This window comes from Dendrobates tinctorius, unplaced genomic scaffold (genome assembly GCF_039654945.1).
Source record: "Dendrobates tinctorius isolate UK_male_01 unplaced genomic scaffold, ASM3965494v1 ptg000249l, whole genome shotgun sequence".
Classification (NCBI taxonomy): Eukaryota; Metazoa; Chordata; class Amphibia; order Anura; family Dendrobatidae; genus Dendrobates; species Dendrobates tinctorius.
The window spans coordinates 5028555-5044609 of record NW_027361916.1 but is presented as its reverse complement, the minus strand read 5'-3'; the positions used below and the strand labels follow the sequence as shown (position 1 = coordinate 5044609).

Sequence of the window (16055 nt, the reverse complement as noted above, 5' to 3'; positions counted from 1 at the left end):
GTTTAGTTTTATCCTTTCGTCAGCAAACATGAGGAATGACAAGAGACAACCCATTTAAGAAGGTTCAATTTTGGTTAAAACTATTCCAACATTATGAACATATAAAAGGCTTCTCCCCTATGTGACATCTCTGATGTTTATTAACAGTTGATTTCCAAGTAAAAAATGTCCCACTTTAAGAAAATGAAAAAGTGTGTGACAGCTGTGATGGAGATCAAGAAGCGCTTTCTGGTTAAAATATTTCCCACATTAACAGGAAAAAGGCTTCTCCCCTGTGTGAGTTCTCTGGTGTTGAACACAATTTGATTTCCTTCTAAAACATTTCCCACATTCTAAACATGAAAAAGGCTTCTCTCCTGTGTGGATTCTCTGGTGCTTAACACAATCTGATTTATTGTTAAAACATTTCCCACATTCTGAACAGGAAAAAGGTTTCTCCCCTGTGTGGATTCTCTGGTGCTTAACACAATCTGATTTATTGTTAAAACATTTCCCACATTATGAGCAGGAAAAAGATTTCTCCCCTGTGTGGATTCTCTGGTGCTTAACACAAACTGATTTATTGTTAAAACATTTCCCACATTCTGAACATGAAAAAGGCTTCTCTCCTGTGTGGGTTCTTTGGTGGATAACAAACTGTGATTTATGTGTGGTGCCCCTGAGGCTCAGTCGCCACAGAGGTACTGCACGTTCTCCTAAGCTGTGGTGCCCCACCATCCTGGTAAGTTGGGAGCTCCTGACCACGCTCCAACACTCACATCCCACACAATAGAGTAGTTCAGCATAACCACATTGCGGCTCTTTGCTTAGAGAGTAGCAGAGCACCTTTGGTGGTTCCCTGCTTGGAACACTAGATGTGCTGGGAGGTGGGTGGAATTTAGACTAGATATAAAAGAACGGAACAGTTCCAGGATTGAGGTTCAGTCGGGGTTCAGTCTGACAGGAGGTTGAGAGGCCACTCGTAGAGGAGTGGGGATCCCTGGAAGAAGGGATGGAGGAAGGAGTGCTGCAGCTGCCTCAGTGACCTGAGCCAGCTGGCACGGGAAAGGAAAGAAGAAGGACATTGAACCGGACATTGAACCGAAGCCTGAGCTTCCATAGAAGGGAAAGACAAGTACGGAACGTAGGAGTAAAAGGGAACACAGAAGACGTGGGTTAGAGGAAGGACCCTGCCTAGACGTTCTAAGCGCAAGGCCGGGGCCCGGTCCCCGAGGTTGTATGAATGCTAATGGTTCTGCAGCAGACACCGGTGGAGTAGTGGGCTGTAAATGCACTCCCATCTAAGACTTGGGGGCACAACAGCAACACGGATAGAGAGCCGGGACTCAGGAGTAGAGAGTCCCCAAAGCAGGCTACAGCTGTCTGCCGTACAAGTAGAGTTCTTGGGAACATCTGTCAGGAGGAACTCCAGTGTAACTCAGTACAAGGAGATCTTCACACTTAAAGGCGCTATAGAGGAGACGTTCAGAAAAGGCACATAAGTTGGCAGAGTGTGGAAGGGAGCTTTCCATCTTGCCTGGAGGTTGACTGAGTCCCTGACCCGGAGGACACAGCACAGAAGCGGGCACTACAGACTGTGAGTAAAGCTTTGGAACTACATGCCCTGGTGTCCTCCATTCCTTCCTGCGTCCGTCCGCCTGGCACTGCTACATCCCCTGCGCCAAACACTACACCATCTAAGTGTCTCCACATCTACACTGCCCTGGGACAACAGCCCTGCCTGTGGAGGACTATACCATCACTGCTGCACCACACCATCTGTCTCAGAGGATCTGTCTGCAGCATCGGCTTAACACCTCCCTTGCCGAACACCACAGGTGGCGTCACGAACTATTCATCTAACTACATTCCACCATTCACAACATCTTCCGCCATTGCTTGGGCGCCCAGGTCCACGGTCTGGGTCACCGCTGCTGTGACACGTCCCCCTGATACCGGCCCGGTACCGAGTACCCCACAGCCCTGGGAGGGCGACCCATATGTGCAAAACATTTTCCACATTCTGAACAGGAAAAAGGCTTCTCCCCTGTGTGGATTCTCTGGTGACTAACACATTCTGATTTATTGATAAAACATTTCCCACATTCTGAACAGGAAAAAGGTTTCTCCCATGTGTGAGTTCTCTGGTGCTTAACACAAACTGATTTATTGTTAAAATATTTCCCACATTCTGAACATGAAAAAGGCTTGTCCCCTGTGTGAATTCTCTGGTGGGTAACAAAATTTGATTTCTGTGTAAAACATTTCCCACATTCTAAACATGAAAAAGGCTTCTCTCCTGTGTGAGTTCTATGGTGCCTAACACTATCTGATTTTTTTTAAAAGCATTTCCCACATTCTGAACATGAAAAAGGCTTCTCCCCTGTGAGAGTTCTTTGGTGATAAACAAAATGTGATTTCCATGTAAAATACTTGCCACATTCTGAACATGAGAATGACTTCTTTGCTTTAGGAGCAGTTTGTTTTTTAATGCCTCTTTTGTGACTTTGATTTTACTTAGTAGTCGGTAATGAATCAGAAGATGGGACCTGATTCATAGGATTAGATGACAGATCTTTGCTGTGAATGGATGATATATCTGGAGTAATGGCAATCACTTCAGTTGTATCTTGTAGGATCTCAAGATCATCAGATTTAAAAATTGAAGATATCAGCTGTCCCTGTGATCTCCTGTTACAGTCATCTGCTAAGATAATAAAAACAATTATTTTTTAATAAAATATCTTTGAGTTTTATATTTTTGAACATTTCTACTTAAACTGTCCATAAAAATGGCAAGCTATGTAAAAAACTAATTATTTACCAAGACAATGACAGTTCACAGTCTAATAGAAAACCTTGTTGGATGAACCAGTAGTGTGCGGTGTTCAACTGTTTGTTCATTCTGCCTCCCAAATATCAAATAAAAAGAAACCAATCAATGCTATGTTGTAACATATCAGTATTTCTATAATAAAAAATACAGATTAATTCACATATGCAGAGTCTAACTAGCTAGCAGAAACTCTGGTCAGTGGATGAGAGAGCTATTCTGAGGATTTTGGCTGATACATCTGTTCCCTGCTTGTCAAACCTATAGGTCACTTGTCAGAACTGTCAATATGTGACTATTTATAATGAATGGTTCTCCATAGGTTTAAGTTTCTTAGGCTAAGGTAATAACTATATGCAAAGTGTTAAAATAACTAAAGTTCTTCTAATATGGAAAAGGCTACGAATATAGCGGCAAATCACCATATGTGGTTATAGGACAGACACTAATGCAAGTCTATGGGTCAAAATAGTATAAAAGCCAACCTTACTCTTGTTCAGGAGATCTCCCATAAGCTGGAGACTCTCGAACACACGGACCACAGCTGCTCAACTCAAGGCCATATGTAAGAACTATGAATGCTTGTTTTTTCCTTCAATATTTATTACGTCATGTACTCACTTTTCCTCATTTTTGTAATCACTTGTTGAATGAACAATTAAACAAGATTTATTTTATCCACAATTCAACATCGCTTTTCCTTTTTATCCTCACCGTGCTCTTACTTGAAAAGTAAGAAAGAGATATTTTCATTTTGGCGAGCTCAGGCCAGGTTGACCTTTTGTGCTAATTTAGGCTGGCATTCCATCATTGTTTGTACACGAAAACACACCTGTTGTACAAAGCCTCCTCAGGAATTCCACCATTTCACGTCACAAAGATCAGACTGAATCTACAGACTACGTGTAAGGATCTCCAACCATAAAGAGCTGCATGCGTCCCATCCAGATGGAGGTCTAAGGATTTCAGTAAAGACAAAGGACCATCCAGGATCAACCCAGGAGACAAAGGATCAACCCAGGAGAGGAAAAGACGCTCCATAGGTGAGAAAATGGATTTTATACATGATTATTCTAAGAAAAGTAACAGAGTTTAAGTATGTTCATAGCCATACAGATGCACAATTATGGTCTAGTTTGTATAGTCAATGTGAAGCAGAAAATGTTAAAATTGATAAGAGGTTTTTCTCAGTAAAAAGTTACAAAGAAAGCTTCAAAATGTCATGCACATGGTCCGAGTGTACAATAATTTAGTCTTTAAGAAAACTGAAACATAAAACTTATACTGTCACACAGGAAATTAATCACACTGACACACCAGGTGACACACAGGAGTCTGGCGGAGATTACTTCGATTGTTCAAATTGTTTGATATTGTCAGAACATATTGAACAATTGGAAGATCAGATTGATACTCGGACAGAGTTATTGTCCAAATTGCGACAAGATATAAAAAAGGTTTCTGCTAACACAAGATCAACAGGTAAACAGGAGGACAGTGCTGCTGCCTCATCATTTGTACCAAACACACAAGATCCAGATGTCACAGTAGAGGATTTACAGGCAGATGACATACAACGGAAAAAATTACATGACAGTGCAGCACGCATTAATCTGAAAATACATGATCAATTAATGAAAATTGTAAAAGACATTCCAAATTACAACGATAAGATGGATGCCTTTTATAATGCGGACATTTTTGAATCAAACACAGAAAAAATCAATCTTAATGATGAACAAAAAAATAAGATATTCAAAGTATGGCTACCTTCACATATGGGAAAAAGATTACCGACTGCACCCAGATTAAATGATGATCATGAAATGACACATAGTACAAAAGAAGACAGACTTAGACAATTGGTATTGTTTACAACCGGAGATGTGGCGCCCGTGAGGCTTCAGTCGCCACAGAGGTACTGCACCTTCTCCTAAGGTGTAGTGCCCCATCATCCAGGTAAGGTGGGAGCTCCTGACCACACTCCACACCTGCATTCCACAACCACACTCCACACCTGCATTCCACACACAGGATAGTTCAGTGGGGCCACCTAACAGCTTCAGGCTGGGGGTTAGCAGAGCACCCCTTGTGGAACCCTGCTTCGTAACACGAGATGTACTGGGAGGCGGGTGGAGTGAGATGATACAAAAGAGTGGGAGGAATGAGTTAGTGAACAGTTGGTTAGAGGAGAGAAGATGGGTATCTGAGGGACGTGCTGCAGCAGGTCCCAGTGATCTGTGCTGCTGGCACGAGAAAGACCAGAGAAAGAGACTGATAAGATTGATAACCTAACCTTCCATAAGAGAGATAGAACAGATCGGAACGAAGGAGAATAGAAGGACAGTGGGAAGCTGGTTGAAGAAAGACAGAGAACCCTTCCAGTCCAGAGAGCGCAAAGGCCGGGGCCCGGTCCCCGAGGTTGATTGGATCTTTATGTCCGGCAACAGACACCGGAGGAGTAGTGAGCCGCTAACGCCTTGCTCCCATCATAGACTTGGGACACAACAGCAACTGAATAGAGAGCTGGGATGCAGTGAGGAGTCCCCGAAGCAGGCTACAGCTGTCTGTCATACAAGTAAAGACTAGGAACACCTAGAGAGAGGCATTCCAGGGTAACTAAGTACTGGAGTGCTTCGCACCTAAAGGCGCATTGGAGGAGTCGTTCAGTGAAGGTACATATTGGCGGAGTGTGGAAGGGAGAATCCTATCCTGCCTGGAGGTTGGCTGGAGCCCTGACCTGGAGAACACAGTATGGAGGCAGGCAGTTGTGTGAACTACAAACAGTGAGTAAAGCTTTGGAACCGCATACTCTGGTGTCCTCCAGTTATTCCAGCACCGCTACACCTGAGTAACAACATCTATACCATTCTGCGCCTCTCCTCATCCATTGCACCTACACTGCCCTGGGACTACAGCTCCACCTGTGGAGAGCTATACCATCTCTGCTGCACCACACCATCAGTCCCAGCGGATCTGCATGCAGCGTTGGCTCAACACCTTACTTGCCAAACACCACGGGTGGCGTCACGAACTATTCTACCATTAACTACATCACCGCCATTGATATTGGGCGCCCAGGGCCACGGACCGGGTCACCGCTGCTGTGACACATTCCCGCCTGACACTGACCCGGTACCGAGTACCCCGCTGCCCTGGGTGTGCGAGGGCGACCCAATTTTGGTGTCACGAACAGGATGACGAGACCCGATGCCATCGGGTTCTGTGTGCCTTGGATTTACAACTTTTGAAAATGTGCAGAAGACCAAATTTAATAGACTGTAAAATGGACATTAGAAATGGCCGCTGGCGCGGAGAAGAAGGGCGTGAAGAGATGGGAGGTCCTAAGAAAAGACCGCGAAGAGTATTGGGCCGTCCCTGCCTGAATTACTATGTGACAGATGCATGGCCCACCCTCAAGGGGTTCGTATACTGGCTTGGTATGGAGGCGCTGGAAGAAGACGCCGCCCCCGGAATTAGGGGCAGAGGAAGCCAGTGGCGAGCAGAAGGGCGGAGCAAGGAGAAGAACACCAGAATGCCATTTTGGAGAGCGAGGGAAGGAGGCCTGTGGAGCGCGGGCAAGTGCAAACCCCTGGTGCCATGGCTGACGGCTCCAACCCGAACTCCTGAATGAACCGCCAGCAATTAGAAGATGAAATCGCTGAAATGACTACCCGTCTGCAGCTACGAAGAGAAGCGCTGGAGAAGCTGAGAGCGCGCCCCGGTGGGGCCTACACCAGCGGTACCACCCTCTCCATCGGTACCCGTGGCTACCGCACTGGACTGTCCCCGGGCGGCGCTGACCTACACATCTACTTTGACCGTGCAGTTGAGCACCACCGGCCCGGAGAAGTTACCGGAGGAGCCGGGAGTGGAAGCAGAGCTCCCGCCTGGACCTGGCGCGGCTGCACCGGTCCCCAGAGACCCCTGCGGATCCAGAACCCACAACTGCTCCTTCATCAACTGCACCGGAGCCGAGGCCGCACCGCCGGGAGACCTCAGGTATGTCCGATGTCCCTTCCCCTGAGAAGACCCGGGGTTGCCCCACCGTTGCAACGGCCGGCCAGGTTGTGTTAGACCTGGTCTGGGACCGGGAAGCCAGTCCCCGGGAGGAGATACCGGAACCCCCAACAGTGGCACCGCAGGCCCCAGTAGGCCAAAGCAGGTCCCGGGCGGAGCAGAATGAGGCCTATGGTCGAGCCACCATTAAAAAGCTGGCAGATGAGTACCGGGAGAGGGAGCAGAGGAGATTGGCTGTAATGGGCCCGGATCTGAAGAGAAAAGAGAGGACCCGTGCTGGGCATTACGGTTCCCAGGATGCAGCTGGTTAGGGGCAGGTGCTTGGGGGCAGGTGCTGAATGTGAATAAGTTGAGGGGTTTTGGATTCATCGCGGACCCCAAGCGCATTGGTGATCTGTTCTTTAACCGGCGGGATGTGGAGCCTCATCTGAGGAGAGGGCATCCAGATGGAGACCTGCAGCCTGGGGAATATGTGACCTTTACCCTGCATGAGGGATTCAGGGGATGGTACGCCCTGAATGTACAATGTATCCCTGCAGAGTTCATTGAGAGGTACCTGCCATCAAGACCAATCAATGCTCCATCCACCGGTACCCCACAGACTGCTCAGGTACCTGTTTCCAAGAACAAGGTTTCTATTGCATCACCTCCAGTTCGGCGGCCCAAACCAAAGATCTCTGGCTTGACACCGTGGGAAGAGGAGTACCTGCGGATTGCTAATGACTACTTGGTATCTGGTAGCCGTTAAAATAATTTACCAAATCTCTTTACCCAGGAGGGTTTTCTTTGCACCAGTTGTGCCTTGTTTGCTATCATGTTTTTACGGCAGCACTTTTGTTGCCTGCTTTTGATTGGCAGTGTTTTTCTACAAATGGAACTGTGGAGATCATGAACACTGTGTGATCCAAAACTTTCTTGTAGTTTGCACCCCTTTGGGTGCTCTCTCTTGGTTTTACATATAAAGACTCTTTGCGAAGATGATGTTTTTGAATGGACACTTTTCGAAAAACGATGTCTACGTCAAGGGACACTGCAAGAAATCCCGGCTGGGAGCAGTGTTCAGCACTTTGCAAGAATTTTGAATGTTTTATGATAACGTATTTGATAATGTTGTGTCTTATGAAAAGTAAATGTCTTTTATAGAGTTAGAAAGGTTTTGAGATAGACTGTGAGAATTGAATAAAGACTGAAGAATTGAAAGTGACAGGTGACAGGCCAAGCGTAGATGGTCAGTGTCTTGCGTCCAGTAGAGAAAGAGAAAAAGAGAATAATTGATAGCAAATGTAATAAAGAAAATGTGTTGAGTATAGCACTTTGAATTAAGAATTGCACTTAAGTAAATTTTTGATACTAAGATAGGAAGTTAGCCTGTTTGTAACGTTTAAGAAATGTGCCTCCTACATTAGGAAGATTAGATAAGTATTGTTAAACAGCATTTAAAAATTTTTGTGTGTTCCTGTATTGTACCTTTTGTTGTCTTGCAGCCCGCGGACATGCTGTGCTTACCTGGGGGGGGGGGGTATGTGGCTCCCCTGAGGCTTCAGTCGCCACAGAGGTACTGCACCTTCTCCTAAGGTGTAGTGCCCCACCATCCAGGTAATGTGGGAGCTCCAGACCACACTCCACACCTGCATTCCACACACAGGATAGTTCAGTGGGGCCACCTAACAGCTTCAGGCTGGGGGTTAGCAGAGCACCCCTCGTGGAACCCTGCTTCGTAACACAAGATGTGCTGGGAGGCGGGTGGAGTGAGATGATACAAAAGAGTGGGAAGAGTGAGGGTTAGTGAGCAGTTGGTTAGAGGAGAAGAGAGAAGATGGGTGTCTGAGGGACGTGCTGCAGCAGGTCCCAGTGATCTGGGCTGCTGGCACGAGAAAGACCAGAGAAAGAGACTGATAAGATTGATAACCTAACCTTCCATAAGAGAGATAGAACAGATCGGAACGAAGGAGAATAGAAGGACGGTGGGAAGCTGGTTGAAGAAAGACAGAGAACCCTTCCAGTCCAGAGAGCGCAAAGGCCGGGGCCCGGTCCCCGAGGTGGATTGGAACTTTATGTCCGGCAACAGACACCGGAGGAGTAGTGAGCCGCTAACGCCTTGCTCACATCATAGACTTGGGACACAACAGAGAGCCGGGCCGCAGTGAGGAGTCCCCGAAGCAGGCTACAGCTGTATGTCATACAAGTAAAGACTAGGAACACCTAGAGAGAGGTATTCCAGGGTAACTAAGTACTGAAGTGCTTCGCACCTAAAAGCGCATTGGAGGAGTCGTTCAGTGAAGGTACATATTGGCGGAGTGTGGAAGGGAGAATCCTATCCTGCCTGGAGGTTGGCTGGAGCCCTGACCTGGAGAACACAGTACGGAGGCAGGCAGTTGTGTGAACTACAAACAGTGAGTAAAGCTTTGGAACCGCATACTCTGGTGTCCTCCAGTTATTCCAGCACCGCTACACCTGAGTAACAACATCTATACCATTCTGTGCCTCTCCTCATCCATTGCACCTACACTGCCCTGGGACTACAGCTCCACCTGTGGGGAGCTATACCATCTCTGCTGCACCACACCATCAGTCCCAGCGGATCTGTATGCAGCGTTGGCTCAACACCTTACTTGCCAAACACCACGGGTGGCGTCACGAACTATTCTACCATTAACTACATCACCGCCATTGATATTGGGCGCCCAGGGCCACGGACCGGGTCACCGCTGCTGTGACACATTCCCACCTGACACCGGCCCGGTACCGAGTACCCCGCTGCCCTGGGTGTGCGAGGGCGACCCAAAGACATGCCTACAGTTGATATTTTAGGGAATTTACAAACAAATATTTCCGATGATCCATTCTCTTTTTTGGTAAAATTTGAGCAGGCCTATAGAATGGTAATGGACCTTAGACCTCACGAAGAGGTCGGCCAGGTATCTATCACATAGATAGTATGTGAAAATACAGTATATACTGCTCAGGGAACACTTAACCTTCAGAGATAATTTCCAATTTGTCTGCATTACTAATTAACAGCTGTTACAATACCAAACTAGGTCGGTCCCTATAGGAGAAAAATCACAAGAATAAAACTGTATTTTCACATACTATCTATTCCTGACACTGGAGGGGCTTATAAACTTACACAGTATATAGTCTGAGGTCTGGGATCTGCCAATATGTGGCTAGTTTTCTGACTGTTTCGGATAACATGATACATGATTTTAGCTTTTTGTCTAGTCTCGCTTGAATATAAGTCAATATTAAATGGTCTCCTGATGAGCCATCATTGGTGAGGATGATGAAACCCGTAGAAATTAGAGGCTTGGAGAGTGAGTGTGTATACGTCACCTCACCCTATATACTGAACTGTGGGGTATATGTTTTTTCTATTAGTCACCTTCTGACTAACCTTCAGAGGGTGAATTATGGGTATAGATTTACATTTGGAAGTAATAAACTTCAGCTTTATCCTTTTGTCAGCAAACATGAGGAATGACAAGAGACAACCCCTTTAAGAAGATCCAATTTTGGTTAAAATGATTCCAACATTCTGAGCAAAAAAAGGCTTCTCCCCTATGTGAAGTCTCTAATGTTTATTAACAGATGATTTCCAAGTAAAATATTTCCCACATTAAGAAAATGAAAAAGGCTTCTCCTCTGTGTGACTGCTCTGATGTCTAACAAGATGCTCTTTCCCTATTTCCCACATTCTGAACAGGAAAAAGGCTTCTTCTCTGTGTGGGTTCTCTGGTGCCTAACCAAATTTGAGTTAAGGTTAAAACATTTCCCACATTCAGAACAGGAAAAAGGTTTCTTCCCTGTGTGAGTTCTCTGGTGCCTAACCAAACTTGAGTTAAGATTAAAACATTTCCCACATTCTGAACAGGAAAAAGGCTTCTCCCCTGTGTGAGTTCTCTCGTGCCTAACCAAATTTGAGTTAAGATTAAAACATTTCCCACATTCTGAACAAGAAAAAGGTTTCTCCCCTGTGTGAGTTCTCTGGTGCATAACACAATTTGATTTTTTGCTGAAACATTTCCCACATTCTGAACAGGAAAAAGGCTTCTCCCCTGTGTGAGTTCTCTGGTGAGTAACAAAATGTGATTTTTGTTTAAAACATTTCCCACATTCTGAACAGGAAAAAGGCTTCTCCCCTGTGTGAATTCTCTGGTGAGTAACAAAACAGGATTTTTGTTTAAAATATTTCCCACATTCTGAACAGGAAAAAGGCTTCTCCCCGGTGTGAGTTCTCTGGTGAGTAACAAAATATGATTTTTGTTTAAAACATTTCCCACATTCTGAACAGGAAAAAGGCTTCTCCCCTGTGTGAATTCTCCGGTGCCTTATCAAATGTTTGTTAATATTAAAACATTTCCCACATTCTGAACAAGAAAAAGGCTTCTCCCCTGTGTGAATTCTCTGGTGTATAACAAGGTCTGATTTCTGATTAAAACATTTCTCACATTCTGAACAGGAAAAAGGCTTCTCCCCAGTGTGACTCCTCTGGTGCCTAACCAATTTTGAGTTAAGATTAAAACATTTCCCACATTCTGAACATGAAAAACGCTTCTCCCCTGTGTGAATTCTCTGGTGGTTAACAAAATATGATTTCCGTGTAAAATATTTCCCACATTCTGAACTTGAAAATGACTTCTTTGCTTTAGGAGCATTTTGTTTTTTATTGCCTCTTTTGTGACTTTGATTTTCCTTAGTAGTCGGTAATGAATCAGAAGATGGGACCTGTTTCATAGGATCAGATGACAGATCTTGGCTGTGAATGGATGATGATATATCTGGAGTAATGGCATTCACTTCAGTTGTATCTTGTAGGATCTCAAGATCATCAGATTTAAAAGTTAAAGATGTCATCTGTCCCTCTGATCTCCTGATACAGTCCTCTGCTAAGATAAAAAACAATTATTTTAATAAAATATCCTTGAGTTTTATATTTTTGAATGTTTCTACTTAAACTGTAGATAAAAATGGCAAGCTATGTAAAAATCTTTATTTACCAAGACAATGACAGTTCACAGTCTAAAAGAAAACCTTGTTGGATGAACCAGTAGTGTGTGGTGTTCAACTGTCTGTTCATTCTGCCTCCCAAATATTGAATAAAAAGAAACCAATCAATGTTATGTAGGCGAAAATAATACCAATTCTTATCTCACAAAAAACAAGTCCCCACTCAGGGCCATCATCTGTCAAAGGAAAAACAGAGGTTCCCGCACTATTAGTGGCTCAAAGGCTGTTGAAAAGCAACAAGGTTTCTATAAACCAATCCAGCAAAATCCGCTCTCACTTCGGAGTCTTGCAGTGTGCGCAAACAACATTTAGGATCCCTGTATTTAGCAATATTATAGTGAGAAGAATCCACTTAATTTTTGGTGTGTGTCTCCTGGAGCACAATCTGGGCACTATGTGCTGGGTAATAAAATGGCAAATGTGTAATTTTCACTCTCCAACATCCACTGCGTGTTAATTTCCTGAAAGTGGTGGTGGAGTCAAAATATTCACTCCTCCTAAGGATTATAACCCTCAGTGAATTAATTTATAAAATGGAATCACTTTATGGGGATTTCGACTATTCTGGTTTTCTGTCATTTAGTTATATTAGGGCTTCTGCATATGATGTGTCCAATCTCATCTGGGATCTGTTCCTGCTGTCCAGCTGGAGTAATCTGCTCCCTACTTCAGCCAATTGGAAAGTACCACACCCTACTAAAGCGCAAAGCACATGGCCGGAATCTGCCAGATACAGCGCTGTCTCCTCTGGTTCAGTCCTCTGTGCTCAGCTTGCGGCTTGTGTATTTGTTTCCTGCTGTGACCGTGGCCCGTTTACTGACTACTCTTGTGTCTCCTGATTCTGTATTCTGTCCTTCTGGTTCTGACCCAGCTACCTGACTATTCTTCTCGCCATCTAACACCACAGAATAGCAGGTAACACCATGGTCCAAGCCTAGAGGTCCCAGTGTAAGTCCAGATCCATGTAATGGTGTTATAGGGCGATGAGCAAGGCAATCCTTGGGATATGGAAAGCAGAGAAGATAGAGCCAAGCATGTTCATGGTGGACATCTTTTGAGCTGCCAGGTGACCACGAACAGTGCTCCCAATACATTGTGTCTGCAAACTATTCCAGCTAGATCTGCATTCAAATAGCTAAATGGCGCTCCTTCCCTTCTGAACACTGCCATGTGCCCAGACAGTAGTGTACAATCGTATGTAGGGTATAGTGCGAAGCTGGAAAATAATTTGTAAGATCCATTTGTTTCCTATTATCCTCTGTGAATAATTTACCACCACATAAAGTGACACACGTCAGATATTAATAATGGGGTCTGATTAGGACCACAAAACTGGCTGCAGGAAGAGGTTAAATCAGAGGATTTTGGACACTACTGTAATCAAACACTGTGACTATAGACAATAACATCTACTGAAATGATCAAACTCCACAGTCTCCATCAGTAATAAATGAGCAGCTAGTGGTGAAACCTCTCTGGGTAATTAGAGTATGGGGCTCGGTGACCTCACAATCTAAACTATCGTAAGGTCCAATATTTTCTATCAGATGAGTTTCATGAAGAAATATTACACATTTATAGAGAACTGTGTATAATAGTGCAGAGCTGAGATGTCTTAAAGGGAACCTGTCGGCAGGATTGTGCTCAGTAACCTACAGACACTGTCAGGTCAGCGCCGTTATACTGATTACAATGATACCTGGTGATGAAATCCGTCTTGTGGTTGTTGTATAATCTGTATTTGTAGTTTTCAGTTAATGAGATTCTCGTGCTCTGGGGCGGGGCTGGGGTGGGGCTGTGGGCGGGGCTTTATGTGGTGCTCTGATTACATATTCATCTGTATTGGCTTATGACAGGTCGCTGACCCCTCACTGACCTGCCCCCCATTATAATAGTGATGAAAACATAGCTAGAATCAAAGGTAGATATAACAATCATATTTCTTGATTAGAGATACTCTCCATTAATCATGAAAAGCAATAATGAACCTTTGGGAGCTTAGATCGCTAGAATAGAGTCAAAAGAAGGTGTGTGTATAAGTAAAGTCATAAATTCCATCTTATCCCTGCTTATCAAAAAAAGTATGACAAAGCCTTTATTTAAATCCACCAAAACAGGGCATATAAATATACATATAAAATGCTCCACACCTTATGTACAAAAACTAATAAAATCAGGCGGACAGCAACACAACCATGGTGCGGCCACACAGGCATGAGGTAATTAAGACAGAGAGCAACACGATGTGATAGTAACCTAAGAGGAGTATTACATGTGCGAAGCTCCCTTAATCACACATGAACATGAAAAGAGGCATTTAGAAAGACAATCAAACCGCAAATGTACATTCAGCAGATAAACACTGGCAAATATAGGAATACGTATGCACACCACATATTGCCAAAGTGACAGAGTATCGTTCCGTATTATATTACCATAGACACATGTATTGTGGAGAGAAAAAAAGTAACAAAATATGAAAGCCAATGCTCACATGAGATTGAACCAAACCCTCTTACCCATGTTCAAAGATGCCTGTGCGCCACGCCAAGGCCCCGACGCACGTTTCGCTCTCGCTTCCTTATTTTTGATAATCTATAGATGACTATTGTGAGGGTTAGAAAAAGATTACAGCCAGCAAAACGTCACCAGTGGTGGCGGTGCCTGCGCAGTAGCACCTACAGTGGGGAAAAAAAGTATTTAGTCAGTCAGCAATAGTGCAAGTTCCACCACTTAAAAAGATGAGAGGCATCTGTAATTTACATCATAGTTAGACCTCAACTATGGGAGACAAACTGAGAAAAAAAAATCCAGAAAATCACATTGTCTGTTTTTTTTTCATTTTATTTGCATATTATGGTGGAAAATAAGTATTTGGTCAGAAACAAGCAATCAAGATTTCTGGCTCTCACAGACCTGTAACTTCTTCTTTAAGAGTCTCCTCTTTCCTCCACTCATTACCTGTAGTAATGGCACCTGTTTAAACTTGTTATCAGTATAAAAAGACACCTGTGCACACCCTCAAACAGTCTGACTCCAAACTCCACTATGGTGAAGACCAAAGAGCTGTCAAAGGACACCAGAAACAAAATTGTAGCCCTGCACCAGGCTGGGAAGACTGAATCTGCAATAGCCAACCAGCTTGGAGTGAAGAAATCAACTGTGGGAGCAATAATTAGAAAATGAAAGACATACAAGACCACTGATAATCTCCCTCGATCTGGTGCTCCACGCAAAATCCCACCCCGTGGGGTCAGAATGATCACAAGAACGGTGAGCAAAAATCCCAGAACCACGCGGGGGGACCTAGTGAATGAACTGCAGAGAGCTGGGACCAATGTAACAAGGCCTACCATAAGTAACACACTACGCCACCATGGACTCAGATCCTGCAGTGCCAGACGTGTCCCACTGCTTAAGCCTGTACATGTCCGGGCCCGTCTGAAGTTTGCTAGAGAGCATTTGGATGATCCAGAGGAGTTTTGGGAGAATGTCCTATGGTCTGATGAAACCAAACTGGAACTGTTTGGTAGAAACACAACTTGTCGTGTTTGGAGGAAAAAGAATACTGAGTTGCATCCATCAAACACCATACCTACTGTAAAGCATGGTGGTGGAAACATCATGCTTTGGGGCTGTTTCTCTGCAAAGGGGCCAGGACGACTGATCCGGGTACATGAAAGAATGAATGGGGCCATGTATCGTGAGATTTTGAGTGCAAACCTCCTTCCATCAGCAAGGGCATTGAAGATGAAACGTGGCTGGGTCTTTCAACATGACAATGATCCAAAGCACACCGCCAGGGCAACGAAGGAGTGGCTTCGTAAGAAGCATTTCAAGGTCCTGGAGTGGCCTAGCCAGTCTCCAGATCTCAACCCTATAGAAAACCTTTGGAGGGAGTTGAAAGTCCGTGTTGCCAAGCGAAAAGCCAAAAACATCACTGCTCTAGAGGAGATCTGCATGGAGGAATGGGCCAACATACCAACAACAGTGTGTGGCAACCTTGTGAAGACTTACAGAAAACGTTTGACCTCTGTCATTGCCAACAAAGGATATATCACAAAGTATTGAGATGAAATTTTGTTTCTGACCAAATACTTATTTTCCACAATAATATGCAAATAAAATGAAAAAAAAAAAAAACAATGTGATTTTCTGGATTTTTTTTTCTCAGTTTGTCTCCCATAGTTGAGGTCTACCTATGATGTAAATT

At 44.4% G+C, this 16055-nt stretch overlaps 1 pseudogene; it reads right to left on the bottom strand.

The window, feature by feature from the left end:
- Positions 1–234: 234 nt before the first annotated feature.
- The window catches only part of LOC141063344 (uncharacterized), a 28095-nt pseudogene continuing 12274 nt past the window's right edge, over positions 235–16055 (bottom strand).